This window comes from Pseudorca crassidens, chromosome 20 (genome assembly GCF_039906515.1).
Source record: "Pseudorca crassidens isolate mPseCra1 chromosome 20, mPseCra1.hap1, whole genome shotgun sequence".
Lineage (NCBI taxonomy): Eukaryota > Metazoa > Chordata > Mammalia > Artiodactyla > Delphinidae > Pseudorca > Pseudorca crassidens.
The window spans coordinates 22,450,154-22,472,441 of NC_090315.1; the positions used below are offsets into that span (position 1 = coordinate 22,450,154).

The 22,288-nt window shown below is 45.4% G+C and overlaps 1 long non-coding RNA gene across 1 annotated transcript; it reads right to left on the reverse strand.

The window, feature by feature from the left end:
* Positions 1–6,130: 6,130 nt before the first annotated feature.
* LOC137214585 (uncharacterized) lies at positions 6,131–12,312 on the reverse strand. The gene is made up of 2 exons (XR_010938945.1): positions 9,926–12,312; positions 6,131–6,941 (listed from the first exon to the last, which is right to left on the reverse strand). It is a non-coding gene; the product is annotated as an uncharacterized lncRNA (long non-coding RNA).
* Between the last annotated feature and the right edge of the window lie 9,976 nt (positions 12,313–22,288).

A 22,288-nucleotide genomic window follows, 5' to 3' on the forward strand; every position in this document is an offset into this window, starting at 1 on the left:
CATAATTAAATTCATAATCTCTGTAGGTGGAACCCAGGCACCAGCATTTCTGAAGCTCTTTACATGACTACTTGCAACCAAAGTGGAGAACCACTTCATTAATGTGGACTTTATAGAGATTGATCCATTTCTATTATCTTACTATTATATCATCTCTTAACAATTGCATGCAAGCTCATGGCTTCAATTACCCTCCTTACACATTCATATCTCCATCCTAGATCTTTCCTCTGTGCTCCACACCTGAGTACAGAGCCAATTTAAAATCTCTTTCACAAACACCCCAAATTTAATGGTCCAAAACCAAACTCATGACCTTCACCCCTCAAACCTGGTACTTTCCCATTGTTTCCATTTTGATGAATGGCACCACCCTCCATCCAACTGTACAGCTCATAAGCAGAAGGGCCCTCCTTGATACTTCCTCTCCCCTCCTTAATCCACCCTATGTCCCAGCCATGTAGTAACTTCCTTGCTTGTCCACCTGCTTGTGCTCTGCACTCCCTTCAGTCTCTATACAATACTGCAGCTGGAGTGATTACTTCCAAAGCACATATGTGTATAGCATCCCTCCTCACCCTGCTTACAAACCCTCCAAGCTTTCTCCCCTGACATTGGGATAAAGACACATCTGTTACCCTGGCCTCCAAGGCCTTTCATGGCTGGGCTTTTGCCTTTGTCTCCAGCCTCCACTCCTGCTACATTCACCACCTGTGGGGTTACATCCTACTCTTCCTCCCACACATGGACCTTGCATATGCTCTTCCTGCTCTCAAAATACTTTTCCCTCCCCCTTAGCCTATTTGACTCTACTTTTATACATCTCATAGATGTCAGCTCAAGGGTTTCTTCCTAGGAGAAGCTTCCTACACCCTTGCAGACTGGGCCAAGCCAGATCTCCCTCTGAGAAACCCCCAGTAAACTGTATATCTTTCCTTTAAGGCAGTTTCACATTTATAATTTTACATTTTCTGTAAAAAATGTAAATCGATCCTTCGATTAATACCTCTGTCTGCCTTTGGACCAGAAGCCCTGTGAAAGCAGGGGTGGTGGTTCTCTTTCTTTGTCATTGTATTCCTGGGGCATAGTACAATGCCTGGAACCATGTAGTAGGTGCTAATATATGCTACAAAGTAAATGAACTGCAGGAATGATCACTTTTTATTTTATAATTGGGGAGACAGAGGCCTGGGGAGTCAAGAAATTTGCCTTCAGTTCAGAAGGAAGATTTCCGGAGCAGCCTCATCCATCTGACCCTGTCGGGGACTTTTTGCTTCTTACCATCTCCAGTCTGAGTCATTTGGCAACTCCTTCAGAATGAGAGAGTTATCAGTGAAAATCATTCCCGTTTAATAACTTCTAACAGCACTACATAAATACAGGAAAAAAATATAAAGAAATGTTTACAGTAACTGCATCTTATAAGGGAGATTTACAAGACTATTAAAAATTATTAGACTTCTTCTGCAACAGAGCAGCTTTCACAAACCGCACTGCACAGCTTCACATATACCCAGGCTCTGCAGAATGTTTATTTTCATGTTTTCAAAATACTGTATTTCTTCCACCCTTAAATTTTATCTCAACAGGGTTGTTTTAAAGCACCAATTTCCCCAACTCTTCTGGTCTTGTCATTCCGCTCCAAAATATGTTGCTTTGGAAACACTCTGGAGACCATATGGGCCTAAAACGTGGCTGTGGGGACTGCACTGAATAATGCACAAGGCTTCTGAGGATTGCAGGGGTATAAGTGTGTGTGTGTATATGCGTGCATGCACTCGCACCCACACGCGCGCACGCACCCCAGGCCTGCTGGTCTATCAATGGCTGGGACTTCCTGGAAGAGGTAGAATGTGGACATGAGAGTTAGGAAGAGCAGGAGGGGAGCCAAGATCTCAATGGGCTTCTGAGCGTGGTTTGGCTGTGGAGGCACGAACCTGCCTGTCTTTATTTCCTCCATGACATCTGCATTATTAACAAAATATGAACTTGAGTCTCTCTGGAGTGTTAACCCTGCCTACTGTCCACATGCCCTAGCACACCCCAGCATTGTCAAGGGCTGGTAGGCGTTCCTTCCTTTCTTGAGAGGGTGAGAGGTTGCTGAGGCTCTCAGGGCAGAAGAGAGCATCCTTGTGTGGTGATGGGATACTGTTTCTGGTCCAGACCCCACTTGAGACCAGAGGCTACTTGAACTATGTCAGCTGGGGGATGTCTGTGGTGTGTTGAATTGTGCGCAGGAAAGAGGTTTGGGAACCTCGCTATGTCCCTGGGATTTGACATCACTGTGGTCAGCTCTCATGAAAGTCCCCAGCTTTCCCCATCCCCATGTCTGCCATTCCCCTGCTGGAATGCCTCCTCTAGCCCTTTTAGCCCATCTGAGAAATCCAGCACAAATGCCACTCCCCTAGCTGTTTGGAAGAGACTCCTCCCCATTGGCATAGCCCCTTCTCGGCTATCTGAGCAGGTCACATGCTCTGCCTTGGGGTCCTGGGTGCTCTGAGTCCAGTCCTCTTTGACATAACCTCACTGTCTAGAAGATGAGGTCCACTGACTCAGGTGTTCACAGGGACCGGGTTGGTGAGATAAATAAGGGAAGCTGGCCCACAGGTGGCTAGATGAATTCCTTGTCACCATGAGAGAATATGGGCTCAAGGTGGCCACATTTTTTGATCTTCTAAATGAAGCCAGAAACCTGGGTTTTTATGTAAACTCTTCTGACTGTGTGTGTGTGTGTGTGTGTGTGTGTGCTGCCCAAAATTTAAAATACTGCAGTCTGGGTAAAGCATACAAAGCTGGTGACCAGCTTTTCACTTAGACTCTTAGTGTCCATGACCTCACTTCCCCTACCCCCAGGTCCTCTCAGTGTTCCCAGAGTCCTTTTTCTAAGAGACTCAAGCAGACCCAAAGCCAGCAGTAAGGCTCAGGGAAAGTCTGGAGGTGGAGGGTGAACCCCCCTGGAGAAGTGCAGGTTCCATGGTTCTGGGCAGACTTGGCAGTGCCCCCTCCTAGTCTCCACATGGTGGTTCTCTCTGTGTCACTCCTCTGCTCCAAAGATTAATTCTGTATTTAGAAGCACTTCTTTTGGTGGGGAAAAGCTGGAAAGAAAGGAATCTTGGGGAATCCCTGTCCTCTGTGCATCAGGAGAACTGTTGAACTGGGGCTCAGAGTCTCTGCTGGGCTCCATTCCCACTACCTTAATGAGGAGGGCAAGCCCTGGTTGTGAGCCCAGCACAGCAGCTCCTGAAAGCCTCATTTAGCCAATCCTGCACCTGGCAGCACCTCTGCCTGCTGGGCCCCAAGTGACCATTAGCGTCTGGCCTCATTAATTAATTCAAATCCCGAATGGGGCAAGAACTTCCATCATGATCACATATCCTCATCAGGGCTCAACCTCTCAATGGTAAACCAAGACGTGGAAAATGGTTTACTTAAGGTAATCCTACTTAAACCACACAAATTTTCTACATATCCCATTGGCCCCGTTTACAGAGGAATGGGATGTGATTGACATTGCTGAGGATAGGTTCATCCAGAGATGCCTGCACACAGAGAGGTACTATGAACCCCACCTGGAGGCACAATAACGCTGTTTCACGGATCACTTTGGCTTTCATCTTTGTGGGTCAGGTCTGCATCAGGACCACTTAGCAAGCTCTGCAGATCACTGAAGGTTGGATGGAGAGATAACCCTCAACATCAATGCCTTGAAGGGTTGGAAGGGGGGGGATCTGGGGGATGAGGTGGGGGGCGGGTCTTGGCCACAAGGGGATAGAAGAGTCCGGAAAATGCTTCCCTGAAAGGGATCAGAGCTCCTTTGGCTCCCAGCCTTCCCCAGAGAGCAAAGATCCTGTTCCATGCTGAGAGCTCTGGGCCAGCCATTCTAGCTCCAGACTGGACTTGAAGGGGAGGGAAGGGAAGGGAAGGGAAGGGAAGGAAAGGGAAGGGAAGGGAAGAGTCCACTGTGGGCAAGGCACACCCGGCGTCACGCACAACCCATCCTGTCTGTTTTCAAGGTGCTCTCCACACCTCTGACATTAAACTTGCCACTCCCCCATCCACTCCAGCCTCACGACAGGTTGGGTGGGGCGACGGATATGTGTGTGTGCACACGTCTTTACTGTTTCCATTTGTGCCATACCTGGGACTGTTGTACTTGATGCTCTGCCTTGGCCCAGACTCATCCTTCCCCAGATCCTCACACCGAGGTGGTTTCCTCTCATGGATCAGGTTACATTCCAACACCCCGTCCCCAGTGAGGCCTTCCTGACCACCAGCTCTCAAACACACCCCTTGCTTTATTATTTCCTATATAACCTCTTCCAACCCAAAATTCTAATTGACTTTTTGCTTGTTTGTCTGTCTTCTCCATGGCAGCAGGGACCCCATATGCTTGATAACATGTAAAAACCCCAGTGCCTAGCTCAGTGCCTGAAGCTTAGTGGACATTCCACAGGTAGCTGCTGAATGGAGATATGCACAGCTGCTAGGAGGGGGTCTGTGGGCTCAGGGGGAGTCCCTGAGCCAAGGTAGAAAGTGCTTCTTCTGAAGGTGGATATTTGGCTCCTACACTTGTTTGGATGGATGCTAGTCCCCTTGCAGGGCCTCCTCCTTCTACTTCAGGATCAGATGTTGCCTCTGTCATGCAGCCTTCCCTGATTTCTCTTCCTCCCTCCTAGGATCCATTCTCTTCTCTGACAGCCTCTTGCTCTACTGCACTGTGAAGTTCTTGCACTGTACTGTGCACCTGTGTGTTAAACTCAGCTTTACTGCCTTTCTCCCATCTCTCAGACTCAGCCCAGACCAGTACCAGGTGCTCTGGATGGGTCTGGAGCGTTGAGTGCTGGAGACAGCTGTGAGAGGGCCTGGGAGAGCCCCTTCTCCATTTGGGGGTGACAGTAAGTGAGTGCCTCAATTAGATATTGCTCCTGTGTGTCTTTAGGAGCAATAAATGTCCTAAAGGCATAGGCATACGGATATTTTTGAACCTGCAAATCTCAGAGTTCTCCCATTTCACCTTCTGGGAGTTCACCTCTATTCCAGCTCAGCCCTACTCCTGACCGCCAGGTGCTGTACCAGGCCTGCTTTCTCCAGGTGGGACATTGCTTTTACTCAAGACCCTTCCTTCAATCAAAACTTTGCTGTCCCATGTCCTACTCTTTTGCAGTTGAACCACAGAACTGCAATTGTCAGAGAGCCCCAGGCAAAATGCTAATAGCTCTGGGGAGACAACCAGCCTGGTGGTAGAAGAACGCTATAGACTGAATGTTTGTGTCTCCCCCCAAAACTATATGTTGTAATCCTAACCCCAAAGGTGATGGTACAGTAGATGGGACCTTTGGGAGGTGCTTCGGTCATGAGGTGGAGCCCTCATGAATGGGATTAGTGCCTCTATAAAAAGACCCCCCAGAGTTTCTTTGTCCCCCATTACCAGGTGAAGACACAAGGAGAAGACACCCTCTATTAACATGGAAGCAGGCCCTCACCAGATACCAAATCTGCTAGCACCTTGATCTTGGACTTCCCAGCCACCAGTATTGTAAGAAATAAGTTTTTGTTGTTTATAAGCTATCTGGTCTGTGGGATGTTGTTATAGAAGCCCAAACTGACTAAGACAGAGGGGCTGTGGCCACTCTTCCTTAAAGGCATACACTGGAAAAGGCCTTAAAAGCATATCCTGGGTGGGCTAATCCTGGTAGAGGGTGTGAGGACTAGAGAGAGATTCGGAGCAAAGTAAGGAATGTCACTGCAGGGAGAGGTCCTGGATCAGAGACCAAGAACTTTATTACAGCAACAGCAGTGACCCAGGTATCAGCATTTCCTTGTGCCATTTTTCTGAGCCCCAGTTCCCACAGGGTGATGTAAAAAAAGCCAGGTGACATCTGCATACTCGGAGGTGAGTTATGGGAGAACCCTGAGCTTAGAGAAACTGGATCTTTCATAATGGGCAGTAAGCAAACCTAATCTTTGTTCCAGAGGGAGATATTATGTCTTCCAAGGCTGTTCACTTTAGTCACTCTTTTTAAGATTATTCAGAACCCAGTCAGTGGTTCTTGACTCTGCTCATAAGACATGTAGAAAAATGTGAAACCCAATGAGGATAAGAATATCTTATGTCAATCCACTGAAGGCATTTGCAGATTGTCTTTGCAATATAAGATGTGACGCATTTATTGTAGATACTCAAGAACAACCAAAGAGAAACAGACCAAAACAAAACAAGGCAGAGAGCAACCCAGACTAGCAGGTCATCCTGTGCCTTCTCTAGCCAGCAGTGGAAAATGCCAGGGGAAATAAGCCACGCCTGGTGCCATGCCGGTACCATACAGGGAGAAGCTCAAGTCTAGAACAGAGGGTAGAGGACCTGGGAAAGGATGAAGGTGGGGGATTCATGTAGAGAGAAGTTGAGGGAAAATGGCCTTGAGGGAGGAGGAATGAAAGGAGATGCAGTGTTTTGACTGGGGTCAATGGGAATTTTTCACTTAATTCTGTTCATTTTGAATTTTGTCACTGAGAACTTAGTTGATTGAATCTGCTCCAGGATTCTGAGAATTAGGGATTGTATGGGGAGGGAAGAGATTGCCTCTCCTGACACTCCATCGAGGGCCAGCCACAGACAACTTCTGTGTGGGCAGTGGGTGGAAAACCCCTGGAGAGAGAGGGGGATAGTGATTCTCTCAGCATTTATTCCTCTTCCCTCTCAAAGGAGAGAAGGATGTACCCCAAAAGAGAAAGGGCTGCTCAAGCAGCACCTGGGCTGAAGGTGACTGTTACGATGATCGTATGTGAGGACAGGAACGTCTGAATCAAACACCAGGGCAGGGCTTGGCAAAGCTTCAGAGTGGGTATAAGTGTTACAAAAATTACTTCTCCATGTGACAATTCTGAGGTAGCCACGACCAGAACTTCTTCTTCCCTGGGAGTCATTAAGGCCAGAATTGAGCCTGTGGGAAGGAAGAGGAACACTTGGAGATGTCCGCCCCAAATTCCAAACTTGATTGCCTCTGTGGTCCATTTTTCTCAGAAAGTATTTACTGAGCCCACCTCTCTGCCCCAGGCTTGCCCCTTATGGTTCCTGCCCTAGGGGCTGGGCACATTCTTCCACGTGAGACATTGAATGATACTTACCAAGGGCCTTTGGCCCCAGCTCAGGATGACACAGAAGCAGTGCACCCACTTGGCATCAGAAAGGCAAGGGGGCTTTTATCACAGTCAACCTGGAGCTGGGTGGAGAGCTCCCTTTTGTGGTCAGCGGCGTGCATTCCTGTTCTGTCATAAGCAATGTAGCATGCCCAACAGAGCTGCATGTGCGTCACGCTGCTTCCTGGGAATCTTTAAGGGCAAATGCCAAGACATTTCAAGTACTGCCAAGTGAGCTCTGAAGTGGACACAGGGAAGCTGCTTCCGAGCATGGCAGCTTTGCTACCTCCCACCTACCAGGGCACTGAGGGCATGGTGAATGGAAGAACACACAAAATCACCTTACCTATGGGCCAAATGTTGCTAATAAGTTCGTCATGTCTGGCACTTTGCAGCTGGATTTTGCTCTCAGCTGTGCTGTGGCGTGAGCACAGAGGAGATTGGTGGGCAGGGCTGGTGGCATGCAGGGCATGTGTTCTGCTGCCAGTTGGACATAGAAGAGCCTGCAGCCAGACAGCAGTGAGGGAGGGTTGAGGCTGTTGAACTTGATTATCTTTTCATCTTGAGGGTTTTCTAGGTCTGTGTACAAAGGACCTTTTATTTAGTTCACAGTGTCTGAGGTGGATGGGCTTTTAGGGTTATCTTGTAATACACCCCTCTTTTGGGGATGGAGAAACTGAGGTCCAGACAGATAATTTAACAAAAATAACTCACAGCCTCCTTCCTTTGAGAATATCCCCATTGAATGGATGGGGAATGCAATTTGCTCCAAACCAGCTGGTAAGTTGGGGCAGACCTGGAACTCAACCATCAAGATGTAAAAGTTGATTCTCACCTGGTTTCCAGGATCAGTGCCTTTTGAGATTAATGTGAACATACCTGCACACCTGCTATGGGCTGGGCACTGCTTTGGGCACTGGGGATGTGGTGGGAAGTGTGATAGAAACATCCTTGTTCTCACAATTTCTCTAGAAATTACAGGATGATTCAGTTCCTGGGTGCCAAGACTTAGCATTGTTTATGAGGATAATCCCCAAGGCACCCTCTGTGGATGAGTGCACAGTGATTCCCTTGAGACCTAAAATTTACAGAGACCCTAAACAGCACAAATGTGAGAGGCAGTTTCCCCAGACAAAGGGGATTGAGACAGGCAATGAGAAAGGGAATACCACACATAGAGACCATGTTTGGAAACTAGGAAGCAATTCTCACATTATTGTGTGTGGATAGTTAATGCTCTTCTCTGTTTTCCCCTTTTTCTCGTCAGAAGTGCTGTCCTCATCAAGGGAGTATCTCCCTCCTCATCAAGGCAGGAGAGGGGTATTCAGAAAGATATTTAATTTTACAGTGCAGAGAAACAAATACTATTTACTTAGTAGTATAATTAGGGCAGGAGACAAAACACATCTCAGATGTGTTTGAGCATTTTATTGCTGCAGATATTGTCTTTCAAAACATCTTAAAATTAAGCCATGAAGCAGCATCCCTGATCCCCCAAATACCATTGGGATGAGTTTCCCCGGAAAGGTAAGGGGAATTGCTACAGCTGGATCATATAGACTTTATTCATTAGGCCATAATAAGAATTTTACCATTTTGCATAAAGGTGCTATTTCAGATTCCACCAACAAATGAGCCAAGGTTCCAACAGGTGTGAAATTCTTCATCAGCATATTCATGAGGCAGCAGAATCACACCTCAAATATTTAAGATAAAGCTCCTTAATAAGAGCATGAAAGCCAAGCTGGTGTTAAATTACTCCAGAATGTGTGCTATCATCTGGGCCCAATGCTCTGAAGGATTGTGACATCCCTGCCACAGAGAACTGGGTGACCTGATCCTGCTCAATCCAGCTGGGCAGGCTCTGGGGCTAAGGTGATTGAGAACCACAGAGCAGTGGGCAGGAAGGATTGCTTCTCAAGGAACGGAAGCTGATGATCATGGCCCTGGGCTCCCTGCCTGTATCACCTGGTTATAGGAAAAGCGAAAGACAATGAACTTCTGCAAAGGTCAAGTGTGGTTTGTATCAGACATCTGTCGATTTCAGTATGGTATCCACATCCTCTTCTCCTAGTTAAAAATATTATTTTTGTCCTTTGGGAAATTACCTCTGTTCCACTGTATTAAGTCTCACTGGGACTGTCAATCAAAGCACCCTGCCACCCTCACTCCATGTGACCAAAGCTAGCCCAATTGGTTTTTCTCTTGGGACTTTGACTCTCTAGTGGAGTGAGGCAAGAATGGATGGAGTGGTTAGGCTTGAAAGCTGCCAATTATCTCTGTCTGCCTGGGTCTTTGGAGTGGCCACCATTTCTGTCTCCTTTGTGCCTGTTTGTCTGGATGGCCCTTTGATTTGGTGAGCTCCTTCTGTTATATTTCACTTTTGCTTAGGTTAACCAGGGTTGAATTCTGTTGCTTACAACTGAAGAACCTTGACTGACATAAAAATAACAACTGCAACAACCAGATGCAGATGTTCCTTATTAAGCACTAAGAGCTTTACAGATGTTACCCCATTTAATGCTCACTATGACACTCTAAAGCAGATATTATTATCCTTATCTTATACCAGGGTATATACAGTCATAAGCAGCCCAGGTCAAATGACTCTTCAAAGCCCTGTTTGTGATGCCAGTGAAACCCTGTGTGAGGTCTCTACCTTGCCCTCCATAGTCTTGTCTGGAGGAATTCCTGCATGGCCAAGTACCACACTTGGGGTAAAAGCAACTTGAAAATCATCTCCACTAATGGCAAGAGATGGGCCTAGAAAATTGGGAAAGAGACCTACCTCCATGATTCCAAACCCCCTTTGAAAGGAGTATTTGTCTTCCTTCTGAAATCAGTGGTTCATTTGAATGAAGAAATCTCCAATGGGGAGAAATGACTTCTCAGTAGAATGTCTGGAGAACAGGCTTCAGAGGGCCAAAGGCCTGCCACTGGAGAATGAGCAGGAACAGTGCCCAGGATGGGATGAAACACAGAGGTGGGGTACCTCTGAACTGAAGAACCATCTGTGAAACAGGTCTATCCTATGATGGAGCTGTGGTCCTGCAGAATGTCCTTTGGGGCTTCTTCACTTGCGGATGAACACACTCAGTTATCCAAGGCCAAGTTCAGAGTTACAAACTCAAATTTTGACAGAAGCCAAGTGCATGTGGTAGTATACAGAGTGAAATAGGTCAAATGTAACACAGGAGGGACCATGAGGTCCATGCCACAGTGGAGTCATTGTTCCTCTTGTGGGATGCCCTGAACCCACTGCTAGAATTTCAAGACCTCGGACAGTTGGGGACAGAACTTATTTGGAGGCAAGGCACCCTTCTAGTAAACTGAGGAGGGAACATTTTACTCACCAGATTTTCTTAGAAATATTTGGGAGGATGCCTTGACACATGCTTGTTAGGGGGAGAACTGTCCCCTCTTTCTCCTACCTTCTAACTAATTGCATTTGTAGCCCAGTTACAAATTGGCATTTCATTTAAAAGTCTGGGTCTCCACTTATCTAAAATTTTGGCATTATGTTAGCTCTGATTAGCTAACAGTTGGATGAGAGCCAGGCCCCATAAGGCTGGGACACTGGCAGTTACTGGGCCCTGGGAGGGAGAGTGAGAATACAAACACATCAATGACTTCACTGCTTTGTTTTGGACCTGCCTTTCACAAAGCATATTCTTGGCTTGGGACGGCCTATCAGGGGTGGTGATCAGTTAAAGGACACCAGCAATTCTAGCTCCTCATGTGAGACTGGGGGTGCTCTCTGTCATGGGGCAAGACACATTTCTCTCCTGCAAACAAAAGCCTGCCAGATGATCTTGTTTGTTACCTCAGAGCTGGCCTGTACCCCCAAAGACGACACTCACTTTGTTAACTCCAGAGGCATCAGTGGTGTGTCATCATCCACTCCCAAAAGATCCAAATAGTCCCAATTATTCTGGGCAGACTATATAAGTAAGAGGTTCTGATCTAATAGTCTATGAAAATTGCTTTAGGAGTCATTTCATTTGAATAACGTTTGCATTCACCTTCAAATTCTTGACTATTTGAAGAAGAAGTTGTTACTAGGCACAGACTGGGCTCTCCTTACCCTCCCTGCCACTGACACTTTCTTCCACTTAAACCACAGGGCTGGTGATCTAAGGCTGAGGGTAGTAGATGGGATTTTCCTGGTGACAGCACACTGAGTAGTCAGTGCGTTCCTTCTTCTACCTAACTGCTCAGTTAAGGGAGGCAACCACCATGCTTCCAGAGCCTGTCCTGAAACTTCCACCAAGTTGCTAAGACTCCAGTGGAGAACAGCAAAGGCAAGGAGCTTTTTTTTTTTCCTGCTCCCCAACTTAGGTGTGTGTAGGAGTGGGGAAGGTGTTACTACCATGCTTCCCAAAGTCAGACAGGCATCATTCAGGACTAAAAGAGGCCAGGGCAGGCAGAGCTAAGTCGGGGAGTACACACTTTGTTTAAAAGAGACAGCAAGTACTAAAGAACCCAATGTCAAATCCTCTGAGTTTTTTCAAGAAAACTGATACCTTGATTTTTCTGTGGAATCTCTAAGTTTAAAAAATGTTGGTAAAATTGTTACCCAGCTCAGGTTTGGCTGTTAGCCACTCAAAGCCAAAAACTGAGAAGCAAGCATCAGTAAACAGGAAAGATGCTTTAATCAGGAAAGGTGGCAATCTGGAGAGAAGGCGGATTCATGTCCCAAGACCAACTGAGATTTTACTCAGCCATGATAGCTTTTAAAGGTAAAAAGAGGGGAAGGGACTCCAGCACCCCGGGGGAAAGCGGGCTATTTGCACAAAGCGCCCCTACCTCACCCTCCACAGTGCGGACACACACACCCGGCTGCGAGGGGGAAGCCCGGGGAGGAAAACCCTGCATCCCACGCGGTTCGCCCCCGGAGAGCGGACGTGGAGAGGCTGGGGCTCCCGCCCCGGGAGGCGAGGGGGCCGCACCGCAGCCCCGGCCTCCTCGCAGAGGAGCGAGAGGTTCGCACGAAGGAAGGAATCCCCGAGATTCGCCCACGGGGTCCTACCCAAGGCGGACTCCCCACCCCCGCCAAGACCCTCGAAGAAACGGGAACAATGAGAAGCCGCCTCCCCCGCCATCCCCGCCCCGAGAGCGGACGGGGGTGGCAGCGCCATCTCCCCTCACACCCCCGCGAACACACCCCGCCCCTGGCCCCGGGGCGGCCGTCAGCCTCCCGCAGCCACGCCGAGCTAACGCGTGGCCGAGCCCGCCGCTTCCGCGCCCCTCGCCACCCCGCCCGCCCCGCTCACCGGCTCCTGCCCCAGTCCCCGGCTCCGCTAGCCGCGGCCGGAGCGAGACTCTGGTACAAGTCGCCGCAGCTGCCGGCGCCGCCGCACAATATGGCGAGCCTCGGCTTCCGCAATGAAGCTCGGGAAATACAACAGGGGCCGCTCAATATTCATGAGAGACCGAGGGGAAGCCGACTCGGCCGGCGCAGCGGAGAGGGCGGGAAGGAGCGAGGGGGCGAGGGGGCGGAGGCGCGGGACTGGGACTTGCACTGCGCCGGGAGGCCCGTGGCGCGAGGGGACGGGGCACCGCCGCGTGCTGCCAGGAGGGCCCGAGCCACCGCCCCGCCCAGGGCCGCCCGGCCCCGCCCCCCGGCGCCCTCCGCGGAGCGACGGAGCCGCCGGCCAATCTTCGGCTGACGACTGCGCCACTTCGTTTTCGGCGTTCTCTCTCCTTGAGGTTTCCTGACCGTACCTGCGACCCCTATTAAGCCTCCCTGGCCGGCTGCTGGGGATCGGGTTCGGACTCCTGGTCTTGCCTGTGACTCCCTAAAACGCAACCAGTTAGTCTACCAAAGAGTATATAAAATGTGTATAAATTAAGCTACAAACTGAAGTAACAAAGTGAAAGAGTTCCCTGAACTCAAGATATACTATTGGTGAGATGATCTGTTCTCTGGAAAAGGTAACCAACGCTACCAGATAGTTAATGTGAAGGCACTTGTGGCACGAAGGAATGGACTGCACTGGGAATTGGGCGAACTGGGTTTATAGCTTCCAATGTGTCTCTAACTATGTGACTTAACTAAATTATATAATTGCTCTGGACTTTACTTTCCTCATTTGCAAAATGAGAGGATTGTGTTGAATGATTCTTAGGTCCTTTCCAGCTTTTGAATTCTGTAAAACTCTCTACAAGCAATGCCAAATAAATGGTATGAATTTACATAAGATTTTGGAAAAGCAAAGGAACCGTTCCAGCTGGTGTGTTCAGGGGAGATTTCCTGAGGAGCTCGGAGTCGAGTAGGACTGTGAGTGTTAGCTTTGGATAGGTAGAAAGAAAGAAGACAGGCATTAAAATATTAAACACAACACACTGTGTGCCCTACCTAACAATCCATTAAGGTAAACAAGAGCAAAGACAGTGACTTCAAAACTGTCACTAACTATCTAAAGCTTTAAATAAGAAATGACAATTCTCATATTCTACCAGCCCTTCAAGGTTAAGGTCTTTTTCCAATGTGGAAAAAAAAATCAAAATAATTAGGAATGCTTCTGCTTCTACAAGGTCCACTTTCTAGAGACAGGGCAGTTGCAGAAGCATCTCCCTTCTTTGTTCACAACTGCACATGTCGTTCAATTAATGCTGCTCATAATTCAGAACGTTTTGCTCTAGTGAAAATGCTTATGAAAATAATGTGTGGTTAGTTTAAGAAATTCAATTGATGTTGAGGAAAGTGATCATTTGTAAAAAGCACAGGAACTTTATGGATAAAAGTTAAATACGATACTTTAAAAAACTTCACAGGACAATTGATGGAAAACTTATGGGATATCTGGATTAAATGTGATTAAAAAGCTAGACCTCACGCTAGCATCCTTAATATGAAAGACACTACTGACAAATTAATGGAACTCATTATCTATTTTATCTCTTACTCAGAAACTTGGACTCAGAGTCTTATGGGCCTTCCCTGACTACCTTAATCAGGAAAGGCTGTGTTATGGTATAGTAACAAATCTCCATGCCTTAACACAGCAGAAGTTTATTGCTTGCTCATGCTTCATGTGAATCAGACTCATTCTATTTCAGTCACTCCAGGACTGACAGAGGGCTCCAGATTGACAGAGGGCTCACCATCTTGTAGCTGTATCACCCAGAACACAGCAACTGAGTCTCTGTGGCAGAGGAAGAAAGTGAGCAAAGAATCCCTATGAACTTTTCACAGCCTTAGCTTGGGAAGGAAACAGATCGCTGATCACATGTCATTGGCCAAAACTAGTTATATAGCCTCCTCCATCTGCAAGGGGACTGAGTCCTTGAGCTGAGGCTGAACCGAGTTCAGAAGTGGTGATATTGGTGGCCAATACTGACGTCAATCACCCTGACCCCACCAGTCAGCTTCTAGATATTATGAAAAAACTCTAAGAAGTTTTATTTCATAACACTAGCTCTCTTGAGTGGCTTCAAGAAAGGTATGCTTTCAAAACATAAACTCTCTGTACTTGTTAAGAGTTGATTATTATATAAATAGAATGGTCTTTCCATTTTTCTTCCCCTTTGTTTTAATTGTGTATTAAATCAATGTCAAGTCCATAGTCAGCCTGTCAATAGTGATTTGACATATCCAGCCTATATTCTTTTTGCTAATTTTTCGACTTGACATGAGGGATACCACCCTGAAAAACATTTTCTACTAACACCCTGCTCCTTTGTTAAATGTACTAATTGGAAGTGATAACTGTATTTTAAGCAGGAAGACATTAAATTAATACTATATAATACTAGATGAACTCTAGTTAGAAAGTTTATTTTCCCTCAAAACTTCAGAAGTAGTACTCTGTTAATCACATGGTGAATTGGGTAGACATCTCTGATCACAAAAATCATCTCTTTACTGGCTTTCTGCTATGGTAATGCTACAAAATTAGATTAGTTCAGCTCAGTCGACTTTTATTGAGCATCTACTATGTGCTAACACTTTGCCTAGTGCTTGGAATAAAGATATTAATGTAACTAGGACACAAGTTCCTTGAGAGCAGAAGTCTTGTTCACCAGCGTATACCTAGCACAATGCTTGGCATGTAATAGATGCTCCTTAAATAGGCGTTAAGAGAATGAAAGACTGAGAATCTTTGATCCCAGTGTGTATATGAAATAGAATAGTTCATATGAGCTTGGTTTGCCTCACTTTACCACTTAAAAGCAGACATTCCTGTCAAGATTGCATTTAGTCCCCAGAGGCTTTCTCTGTTTAGGCAGTGTGTCTCAAATGGAAATTCACGCCTGCCTATTCTATATCCACTCCATGGATTTCTTTTCAGCTGTGCTCCAAATATCTAATTGTTATCTGCTTATCTGAGATGAAAATTGCAGGCCACCAATAGTTTGTTAATAACAAGCTATGTATATATCACAGTTTACAGAACCCTTTTATATCCATTCTTTCACTGACTCTTCAGAACAGTTCTCCAAGGTATTATTCCTAGTTCACAGAGGAGGGAAATGTGATTTCTGTGGTTAACTATCTCTCCCAAACATTGAGTTCATAAGTGGCAGAGCTGAGGCTCAAACCTAGGTAATCTGATTCCAAGTCCAGGATACATTCCATTATGCCACATTGCCTTCCCTCTCTGTGCTGCATACACAGCTCCAGCATTTTTCTTCTTTCTAATGGGTAAGCAGTCTGAGGCAAACATCTCCAGAGCTTCCTCTCAACACTCGTATTTATTCCAGTCCTCAATGTGGTCTATTTTCAAGAAGCTAGAGATAATGCTAGATATAATAGTATATGAACCTGATCTGTTGACAAAAAAAATCAGGTTTTGTTTTTGTTTTCTTAGAAAAGTTACTTTAAGAAAACAAAACAAAATTAAAACTAAAAGGTAGGTTAAAAGACTGGAATATCTTGGGATTTAATCACTATATATATGTATATATAAATATATATATATATATGTATGTGTGTATATATACATATATATATATATAAACTGTCAAAATGTATCTTCTACCAGAATCTTTATTTGCCATCTTTTAGATGTGTTGTGCTTTCTTTGAAAGGTCAAATTAAGTAGCAACATTGTAGAAAGGCCTAAAGAGACCTATAATTCAAGGTGGCTTCAGGAAGCAGGCAACTCAAGATTTACTACCTCTTCAGCTGCAAAAATATAGCTCTAGCCACAACAAGCTTTAGTGAAGTTTTTTTAATTTGTATTTCAACATAGTGCATTTCTTTTTGTGACACTTCCCTATTGGTGTTTTAGTTCATTGTTCCTTTTTATATTCCTAAGACAACCAAAATAATTGGTGCTACTCTTAACTGTTCACCTTAAACAGATTAAATGAGATGGGCTGATAGAGCTTTTGGGGAGAACTAAACAATATTGCTATTTCCCTTCTATGGAGACTTGGAATGGTATTTTATATGTCCCAGATGTGGCCACATTCTGCCTAACATCTGTTAGTGCCTTTTAGTAAAATAATGAACTAGCATGTGTTTGAAAAAAGTCAAAAGAATAAAAGTTTTCATTCTGATGCAGCACAAATAGCCAACTGTTTCTTTGTAGTTAATAATGGAGGATATTATTGTGATATCCAACTTGATATATAAAATAAAGTATGATTTAATAATTTAAAAAAAAAAAGAGGGGAAGAATCTCAGTGAATCATCAAGGCAGAAGGGCGTCAACTGTGTGGTGATTCCATCTGCCTCATTCTCCATTGCATGCAGGCTGGCTGACTCTCTCTTCAGATATTATTTTGCCCGTGTGATCAGCCTGAAGGATTGCTAAGGGGACTGTTGTGGGTAGAGAGCTAGTCATTCTTTAACTACTTAATTCTTCATTTTTACTTCTTTTAATCTAGGAAAAGAATCAATAGGTTAGGCAAGGCATGGTGTGCATTCAGGAGAGCGTAAGTCAAGAGTTAGTTTAAATTGCCTAGTGATCTCATTCCTATAATTAGGTTCTTTCAAGGTTAGAGGGGAACAGAATCGGGCAAACAGGAAAGGGGCAAAAGAGCTGCTTTCAAAAACTCAAGGTTAAAAAACTATTTTTTTATTATATAAGTTTCAGGTATACAGCATTATAATTATAATCTGTATACATTACAATGTGATCACCACCACAAGTCTAGTTACCATGCCTCACCAAACAGGTGACCCCCTTCACCCATTTCGTCCACCTTCCAACCCCTTCCCCTCTTGGTAACCACTAATCTGTTCTTATATCTATGAGTTTGTTTCTATTTTGTTTGTTCATTTGGTTTCTTTTTAGATTTCACCTATGAGTGAGATAATATGGTACTTGTCTTTGATTTATTTCACTTAGCATAATGCCTTCACGATCCATCTATGTTATTGCAAATGGCAGGATTTCATACTTTTTTATGGCTGGGTAGTATTCTATTGTAAATATATACCACATCTTCTTTATCCATTCATCCATCAATGGACATTTAGCTTATTTCCATATCTTGGCTATTGTAAATAGTGCTGAATGTACATAGGGGTATATATATCTTGTTGAATTAGTGTTTTTGTGTTCAGAAATGGACTAGCTGGGCCACATGGTAGTTCTTAATTTCTTGAAGAACCTCCACAGTGGCTGCACCAATTTACAGTCCCACCAACAGCATAGGAGGGTTTGCTTTTCTCTATATCCTCTCCAACATCTGCTATTTTTGTCTTTTTGATAATAGCCAATAGGTGTGAGGTGAAAATTTCAACTTTTAAACACACTCTTGTGCCACTGCAAGCTGGATTTGCACCATGAGCCGTGCATTTGTATGATCCTGGCTAGCGCATCAGGCTCAGTGGCTGTTCTTTATATTACCTTCATTGTCAGTAGAATTGGATCTGTGGTGTGAGTTCAAGATGTATGAACTTTGATAAGATGCTTTGAAGGCAAACAAGAATTTCATTGTGTTTATGCTAAACATTATCCATTCCAATGTCAGAGATATTTTACCAGTGGTGATGATGGCAAGTGGCAATGGGTAAGGTAATTGATCCATAGGGTCTTTGGCCTGGAAGTTTAGAAACCTTCAGTCTAGATACTGGAACCATTAGCCATAGAATACTTTGAGCAATTTCTGAGTTACAATTCGCTACTCTTGGAGTTCAGAAAAGGCCCTGGTTTTTCCTCACAAGAACACCAGGCTGAATGCCTGTGCTGGCCTGAGTATTGTGCTAACGTGGCATTGCTCCCTGAATCTCTCGACCCCTGAGAGGGAGGGCTGCCCATTGGTTAACGTGTCCCTTAGGAAGAGTTTGTCACACTCTTAGGCACATTTCACAGCTCTCCAAATGGTAAGACTTTCTTGAAATTTTATGTGGGCTATGAACAGACAAGAATTTTGAGGTCTTAAAGCAGAGTTACATATGATAAGGGCTGTAAACTGAGAGAAGCCAGCACATATTTGCCCTGATAATGGCTGTGAACCTAGTGCTGTGGAACTGTGGTTATATAGAGTGTGGAGGGCAAAATTGGCAATGTAATGTAAGGGCAGGGAGCCTCTCTGTGAAATTGCTGTGGAGACCCACTTACCCCCAAGGTAAAGACAGGGAGGGAGATATTAAAAGAATCATTCCCAAGCTCTGGTCTTGTGAAGTCTCCAGTGAACCAAAAGGGATGCTTTAAATAGAACATTTTTTTCCCAGTTGCAAAAGCAGCTCAGAGTCAATGTAGAGAAAATTATGGGGAGGAAAAACATGGGAAAAAACCCAAATCATCTTTAAATTCATCACCATTCACTGTCAAAGACAGACAAAGCTGGACACCAGGTAAAGTGATTAGGATAGGTTTTAAGCAGTAATATACTATTGCAGTAGGGGAGAAGTCCAACATTAATTGAACTCAAGTTTAATTTGCACAGATGTAACTAGATATTTTAAAGGGAGAATGAGGGACTAAGGAGGGATGTGAGCAAGGCTCAGTACAGCCAGGGAAATGAAAAATTACAAAAAGCAGAAAATGGGGGTCGGTCAATGTGATTAGATCCTCTGGGTTTGCTAACCGGCACTTACGGAAGTTAGGTTCCTACCCTCCCACAGAGGTTGGGAAAGACGGGCCCTATCTTCAGGTGTTGGCTGTAACAGTGTATACTTTTGGGAACTTTGAGTTTTCTCAGGCAGGATCTTTTTTTTTTTTTAATGTACATGTGGGTTTTGGGGTTTTTTTTTTTTTTTGATTAGTTTCTGCTTTATAACAAAACTGTAATGAGGTATCACCTCACACCAGTCAGGCAGGCTTTTTAAAGGGGACTAGGATCATCCTAGGGATGAGGCCTTAAGCTGTTAGAAACTATGTTATTGTTCATTCAAGTCCTTATAGACCAAGGTTAAGGCTAGTGAATAAGAGGGTCCAGAGGAGCCTGGCAAGAATTTGGTCAAAGAGAGAGTCCTTATCATAACGTTTCAGAGTGGGAGCTTTCAGAATGTTTTCTGTGTGAGTGTGTGTGAGTGCATCCACAAAAATTGTATTCTCCTATATATTTCTGCAGCTGGCTTACTCCACTCAGCAATTTAGCATTGACATATGTCTATAGCAAACATTCCACCCCATTACTGTATTTATGGAATTATGACTATAGAGAATTTCATGCTTTGGAACAAAATTGAACTTCACCCTTCTTGTTGGACATTTCGGTTCCTTTTCACAAGCATAAATGACTCTGCCATGATTATCCTTAAGCTTCCCTCTTTGTATATTTCTGATGATTCCCTTGGGATAAATTTCTAGGAGTAGAATTGCTGGGGAAAAAGGCATGCAGTTCCATTCACATTGGTCACTGCTCTGTCCACTTTCTCCAGACTGTCTCCTCTATTGCCATTGCTTCAAATGTCCTTGCTATGCCAAATGACCTGTAGCTTCAGGGCACTCTAGGGGGCCAATAATCTCCATCAGACATCATGTCGCAGCCACTTTAGTGTGGACATGCTGAAAACGGAACTCAAAACCCTTCCAACCCTCGTCCTGGATAACTCCTCTTTCCAGAGTGTGGAATCACTGTTTGCCAGGTGGTCAAGACAGAAATCTTAGAGTCACTTTAGTGACTCTCCCCCTCCCGTGCTCTCACATCCCATAAATCACCAAGTTCTGGGAATTCTTTCCCATAAGGGTCTTGAATCTGTCCACATGCTTTCATTTCGTCTGATACCACCCAAGCCCAATCCACTGGCTTGTGTCAATGGGTTTCTTTAAGAGATTCCTAAACCATAAGCCATCTTGTCAGAGATAAATCAGCCTGATAAAAACTTTCAAACCAATGTGATGAGGACATAGAGGATTTGCTCTCCTAGGGATTTGCAACTTAAAAGAGGACTCAAACCATGCTTAACCTGAAGAATGATGAGCTATTGGGCTAATCTTGGCATTTGGTGTGTAAAGATTTTTGAGGTAAGGATCCTCCTGGTTTCCTCAGACTGAATCACTTGCTTCATTTACAGTCCAGGCTGGCTCTGTTCCCTCATTTTCTTTCTTTGAGACAGCATCCAGCTCTGAGTCACCTAGCTAGGGTCTTTGGCAGCAGCAAGGCCACACCATGGCTCTGTGCCTGATTCCCCCCACCCATGAGCTTTTCCTCTGCCAGCTGAGAGACCCACACACAGGCTAGATTCCACTCCCTCCATGTCCCCAGGCCTGGCTCAAGTCCTGAACAAACTAAGTGCTTACAAGGTATGCGAAGGAATTTATAATACACTCGGGCCCACTCCGTGCTGGGGACCTGGCCAAGGTGAGAAGTGGGGCCAGAATCCCTGACCTCCCTCCAGACTTGAGAGATCAGACAACTGTTCATGTAAGGAAGTGCCAGCCACTGGCAGGAAGACAGCTGTGGCTTTAGGCATATGGGGTGAGCACAGCCACTTGCCATTTCTCCTGTCTCTATTACCTTCTCAGCACCATTCAGCCAATAGTCAGGGACTCAACAACACATGTATTCAGGCCATATGCTGCTTGGTGAATGTGCTTATATATGACTAGCTATCCCCAAACCAGGGGACATAAATGCAGATGTGTATTAGTTTTCTAGGGCTACATAACAAACTGCCACAAACTTGGAAGCTGAAAACACTACACATTTATTATCTCCCAGATTCTGTGGGTCAGGAGACAAGCAAACCTTATGTGAATCCTCAGCGGCAAGGTCTCTAACAAAGCTGCAATCAAGGTGTCAGCTGGAGTCTCGTGTGAAGGCTTGACTGGGGAATGTTGTCGGCAGAATTTAGTTTCTCGAGGGCTGTTGGACTAAAAGCCTCAGTACTAGCTGACTGTTGGTCAGGGGCCATCCTCATTTCCTGTGGCATGGACCTCTCCAACATGGCAGCTCATTTCATCGAAGCATGCAAGCCAAGAAGGAAATAGAGTCTACCAGAAAGATAGAAATCAGTCTTTGTAACCTAATTTCAAAAGTGACATCCCACCATCTTTACCTCTGCTGTATTCTTTGCATTAGAAGCAAGTCACAGGTCCCACCTAGCCCAAGGAGAGGGGATGACACAAAGGTCTGAACACCAGGAGGTGGGTATCACTGTTGGTCATCTTAGAGCCTGTCTGTCACAAAGCAGGTGGCTGGTAATGCTCTCATGGATTCAGCTGAACAATTCTGCCCCCTGGAGTCTGATGCTTCATCATGTGCTCTCCTAGCCCCCAGAAATTTAACTTGCCTGCTCCCCCTGCTAGTTCAGGAGCTCTTTAAGGGAAAGGCCTTTGTATCTCTCATCCTATGTGAGTGTCCCTAGGGTAGGGCCTACTGACTCTCAGGTACTAAATACACACTTGGTGGATGACTATGTGGGGAGCTGAGATCAGAGCAGAGCCATGGCCCCTGCCTGCATGCCCAGCTCAGCCAGAGCAGGAGTTGATGGTACTGAGGACAGACTATGCAGGGCTGTACTCTGGGGTGTGCTGTTTCTTTAGATGCTTCTGCAAAGCCCATCTCTCCAGGAAACCTGGTTCTATTAGCCTAACTAACTCCAGCCTCTAATCTTTTCTAAACCACTCACTCAGGTTTCCCTGCCCTGATACTGACAGTGTTTTCAGGCTTTGCTTTCCAGCTTAGAATCAGAAGCAAGGAGGTTCCCTCTTCTTAAATGCCTACCACTCCCCCCTCCCCTGCTCCCCACAAAAATGTGAATACCCACAGCATGATGTCCCAGCCCCTCAGCCCCAGACAATGT